Here is a 5,750-nt window from a genome sequence, read left to right as displayed (position 1 = left end):
GTTCTGCCTCAGCTTGCCCACCTATGAAATGGGGCTGTTAACAACCTACCTCACTGACGTCTTTAGGGTTCAAGTGCACAAAGGTCATGGTACAGTCAGCAGCTGTACTGCATAGCTGATTGGGCGTCAGGGTTAGGGTGAGGTTCTTGGGAGCTTGCCTCTGCCCACTCTGAGATAACCTCCTCCACGGTGGCCAGTGGCAGGTAGACTGGGACGGTGTCCCATCTTCCAGCAGTGCTGGCTTAGGCTGGTGCTGTGACTCCCTGGAGCAGGTTCACATTCTAACCTGGTGTCTTAGGGCCACAGAGTCGGGTCCTGCCCCAGGGTGTCTGAGCAGCGCCTCAGGCCGTGGACGTGACCCAGCACTGCAGGACACTGCTTGTTCTACAGGGTTGTGAATGCTGTTCCCAAGTTTGTGTCCAGGATAGCTGAAATATACCTATCTTCAGGAACTTTTTCTCCCTGCTCATTCTGGAATCCGAAGACTCTGGGCTGGGATCTTGGGAGAAATACAGCCCCGATGCATCTTCTGGAAGGACAGGTAGTGTAAGACAGGCAGCGCTCTGTTCTCGGAGTGAGGACCAGCAAAGGGCTCCCTCACCCATAGCCAGGCTGGCCTGGGAAGGACTAGTCCTGTGTGAAAGTGTTCCCCAGGTCATAGGAATGCAGATGTGGTGTGTGGGAACAGATGCCTGCCATGGGTTGGCTGTGTTTGTGTCTAACCCACAGCACCTACCATGTGCAGGCCCCATTCCAACATTTATGTACCCCTGTGTTCCCATCTTCCAGACAAGGAAACAGCCACAGAGCAGTTGGGTGAACTGCGTAAAGTTAAATCACAGATCACGATGGTAGAAGTTAAGCTGGGCCTTGGCTTGGGACACATGGACAGGTGTTTGGTTACATCTACCATTCTTAGTCCTAAATCCATCTCCAGAGGGTACTTCTGATCCTGATTAAAGCATGTGCAGTGACATTTGGTAACTAGATTATAAACTGTCACTCTGAGGTTTTTTATTTATTCACAGTAGTAACTGACATCAACAAAAGTTGATAGCTGGGTGTGGTGGCCATGCCTAAGATCCCAGCACTGGGGCGCAGGGATGGATGGAGGAGGATCATGTGTTCAAGGCCAACCTGGGCTACATAGTGAGACCCTGCCTCAAAAAATAAAAACAAAAAAGTGATATAAGTGATGGTCAGAACCAGAGCCCCAAAAGTCCTGGTGTTGATACACTTGCTTCTGGAAGGCCATTTCGCTTTTCTGGGAACATTCCTGTCTCCTGGACAACATGGGTCAGGTCAGCAAAGCGCACAGACGGGTCATAAATGGGAATCAGGATTAGAGTACAGTTCTCCTTTGTGGAAACTGAGGTGTCAACCTTAAGGACACTGAGAAGGTGGTAGTGCTGGGCTTTTTCTTTGTGAGTGACTCTGGGTACGTGAAGGCTCAGGCAACATCGCTCTTGCAGTCCTGGCTGTCACAAGAGCTGGCTGGCTCATTTTGTCCCAAGAGAAGAATATTATTTAAAACACAAGTAGCAGACAAGTAACCAAAAGAGAAAAGAACATTGTGTAGCCCGACCCACCTGGCTATCGGATGGGTTTTCCTGTGAGCAGAATCTTTAACACTGGACACATCGCCGGGAAGTTAGCCTTCTGTCCACGTGGAGTAATGATGAAGAACATGAAAGCGTGTTCCTGATGTGTTCTCAAAAAAATTTGGAATCAAACCAGGATCTATTTTTTGCTGTTTTAATCACAGACTAATTAATAGACTTTTGAAAAATGAAAGACTTGTTTTTCATTAAGACATTCCAGTTCCGATGCAGCTGATGCATACTAATGACTTGAAAACACTTGACGGTGTCATGTCGTGGTTTTAAATTGCTGGCCAAATTTTTTAAAGGCTTTTATATTAAAAACCTGCCGACGTGTTACACAACTCAGTAGGCTTCGCTCTGCCGTATAGTCTAGATGAACTGGAATCTGGTTTCCCATCCAGTTTCTTGACATGTTAGTTGCCCCCGTCTGGCTTGCTCTCACGTTTGCATCAGAAAGCAGAATTGTGCCAGGTGTTGGTGGCTCACACCTGTAATCCTAGCTACCTAGGAGGCAGATACCGGGAGGATCATTTGAAGACAGCTCCAGGCAAATAGTTTGCAAGACTATCTTGGAAAAAAAAAAATCACAAAAAAGGGCTGTGGAGTGGCTCAAGTGGTAGAGCACCTGCCTAGCAAGCCCCAGTACCACCAAAACAAAAAACCAAAAAATCAGAAGTGCTTCTGCTAAATCCTGACAAGAACTCTTAAGACCCAAAAGTGCAAAAAGTAACCTCCAGAGGAGTCAGCAATATCCCAAAAGGGAGAGCTGCTCTTAGGCCAGGTGGCTTCACACCTCTGCGGGTGCCCACTGGGAGTTATGGGGTGGTGGCCACCAGATCTTTTTCCCTTTGACCAACTGACTAGTTACCAACATGACCCTCTGTGGAAAAGGGAATCCTCCAAACCTTTCTCTGAGCCCCTGGAACAAACAGCCACAGTGCTCTGCCAGGATCATCAGACACAGAAGCTGGGGTACTTGACACCAAGTGGCCTGGGGCTGGGCTCAGAGTTCTGAGCAGGTGGAACCCTGGAAGTGAAGGAAGCCATGGACATGCAGAGATTTGTTTACAGTTTTCTGTTATTCCCAAGGGCAGGCCCAGGCCTTGAGATCTGCCCATCAAAAATGACAATGACCCTCCGGTTCTGCACACAGCGTGAACCGTTTCGTCCTTGCGTTCTTTTGGCTTCAGTCCCTCACTTGGTAGAAGGTTTAAGAGGTTTAGGTGCAATAGCAATCTTTTATGGTTTCCAGACTAATTCTATGAGCGTAGTTAAACCCATAAAGATGATGTTGAGAGTTTTTTTTGCTCTTTGAAGCCTAACTCGTGATTTCTACGAAATAAATTTTAGCAAAAACATCGTAATGGCATACATTTGTATGCTAATTTGTCAGTGGTATTTCCATAAATATTATCTACAGCTAACTGGTGAACCATTCTCTGCATGCAATAGTCATTGCCAGGCAGGATTTGTGGTTGCCTTTATATTTCGTGTTTCTTTGCAAGTTGCTTTGCATATGAGATGCTCATTTTTCTTCTAGCTTCCTCTGATTTGTACCCGATTATTTTTCATATAATATACTTTCAGGTTAATTGCTTTCTGTCAAAGCAGTAGCTTAATGATCGAACTTTAATTTGCCCCCAAAGAGTCCTTAAACTTTTTATTGGAGCTCTCACACAAGGTACTGCTTTTAAATGGGACATGTTGGAGGCCACCATGTCACCCTGTGCTGGCAGATGCTGGCCAGTGGTGTCAGTGAGGGGGGCAGTGACATTGGTTTAGCCAGAGGTGCTGTTTGCAAAATGAACGTGAGATGTGTTTCAGGTTTAGCTCTCAGACCCCGGGAAGCAGTGCATGCCCTTGGAATTGCACTGTGAAACTAGCCAACTTTTTCTAGAAAATCTCTCCAAAAACCCTCGCAGGAGTGGGAAATGACAGGAACAGAGGCAGGAATCTGGTCTTGGTAGATCCCAGTAAGCCACTCAGCCTCTGGGCATGAGGGGCTGGACCAGGTGTTCCTGTTGCCTGGCCGGCCCTCTGCCCAGCATCCTGTGCTGCAGTGCTTTCTGGCTGAGCCTCCCAGAGCCTGCTCTCGGCTGGCTGCTCTCTCACCTCACAGCCACCTTTCATGTGGCCAAATGACTACTCATGTCACAAGGCAATGGGCAAAGGCCTAACACACTGAGGTTTCAGAATAGAAATAAGGGGCAGAGAAAGGGGTCTGAGAGGAACTGGACACCACCTAGGCCATAGGACCCCCTTGTCATCCAGATCAAACCCTTGCCAAGTAACTGGGAAGTCTTTTAAGTCTAACAGTCATCTGAGGAAGGACTGGGCTTATGGCTCACATGGCAGCGTGCCTGCCTGGCAAGTGCAAGGCCCTGAGTTCAAACCCTAGTACTGCCAAAAAGTCACCTGAGACCTCTGATCGATGTCCTTCAGGCAGGGACGGGGAGCAGGGAGCATCTTACTTGCGACACTCTTTCATGTTACTCACCGACTCTTGAAGACCATTTTGCTGCCTCAGGTCTTTTATCCTGACCCAGATAGCTTTTAGGATCTGTCATACCCTTGCCCAGAATGTGCTCACTGGAAGGGAAACCCTGGGGGAATCTGGAACTGGGAAGAGAAAGGTGAACTGTCCCCAGGTAACACAGCTGTGCTTTGTGCCAGGCTGTTAAAGTGAACACAGCTGGCAGGGGAAAATGGTTGTTTCTGGGGAAGACAACACTGAATTGCCTCCTGATTTAGCCTTTACATAAGCCTACAGGTTAACACTTTTTCTTTCCTCTCTGTGGACGAAGGGGGGTCTTTCATTTTGGAATATGACTAATAAAATAATTAGGTTGTTCAGTTTGAAATAATCGTGTTTTTTAGTGAACTGTGTATTTTGAAAAAAGTTTTTCTCAAAAGACTAGCCAATTCCAGAAACCAGTTAAGCTCAGTCACTTAAAGGGCACCTGGAACCCCGCCCTGCCCATCGCCTGGGCTTGTCACCTGACTCCAGGCCACGGGTTTTTCAAAAGCAGCTACCGCTGTCTTCCTGGGGCACTGGCAGTGAACTGAGGCAAGGCTGGGCACGGAGGCTGGCATAGCTCCTGGCAACACTGGTAACTTGCTGTTTCCCCCCAGAATGTGCCAAAAGGGATTTTATAGACTAACTCTGGGCAAGGGTTATAGGGAGAGAGCAGGCATGTGCCAGTGGTTCTCCACCTGGGCTGTGCACCTGATCACCTGTCAAACCCAACTCCTGTGACCACTTTATGGCTGTGCGACTGTATGCTAAAAGCACTGCACCAAATACTTTATAAAAGGAGGATTTTGTTATGTGAATCATAGCTCAATTAAAAAAAAAAAGACTGGGCCATAAAGTGAGGTTCTGATTCAGTGGGCCTAGGGCAGGGCCCAAGGGAAGGCAGTTCTGCCAAATTCCTAGGTGTTGCTGGTGCTGCCGGTCCCAGGGCCTCACTGAGACTGCTAGGCAGCCACTGGGCTGAGCCCCTCCAACAGGCCCGGTGTGGCTCAGGCACAATCCCACTCTCCAGGCAGCCTCTTCACACCATTCAGAACTCCCACTAGATGCAAATGTTCAGGAAAAACATTTTGATGGGTAAGTCTGCTTTAGACTCTTAAGTTTTAAAATGTTCTTTTATTTACTTATTTTTTTGAAGTTTCAGCAAGGATTTATTTTGGTTTAACAAGATAAAGTAGGGAGAAATGGGAGAGAGGGAGAAACATTTCCTGTTCCCACACAGGAAATGGGAATAAGGACTCTTAAAATGTCCTTTTAGAGCCCAGTTTTTGACTGAAACAGACTCGAACGCAAATCCCAACTTCACTACATTTGTAAGAGAAACTAAACCTAACACCAGCCCCTAACTCCACGGTTTGCTCTGAGGACTGGCCAGTGTTCGTGAAGCACCCAGCACAGTGCTCTGCAGGCTGGCCAATTGAGGGTCTGGTATTTCCAATTTCATTGTTACAACAGCCCGGTAGGAGCCCAAGAGCTGAACCACTTGAAGCGCCCCAACTTTGCCTCCATGTCAAGCGGCCATCTTGTCTCAGCTGTGGTTCTTTTCTGCAGGCTGGCCTGACCTGTATCAGCGCTGAGTGTATCCCCGAGGAAATGCAGCTGCTGAACACTGA

Source organism: Castor canadensis, chromosome 8 (assembly GCF_047511655.1).
Source record: "Castor canadensis chromosome 8, mCasCan1.hap1v2, whole genome shotgun sequence".
Lineage (NCBI taxonomy): Eukaryota > Metazoa > Chordata > Mammalia > Rodentia > Castoridae > Castor > Castor canadensis.
The sequence above is the reverse complement of the archived record's forward strand: the minus strand, read 5'-3'. Positions refer to the sequence as shown.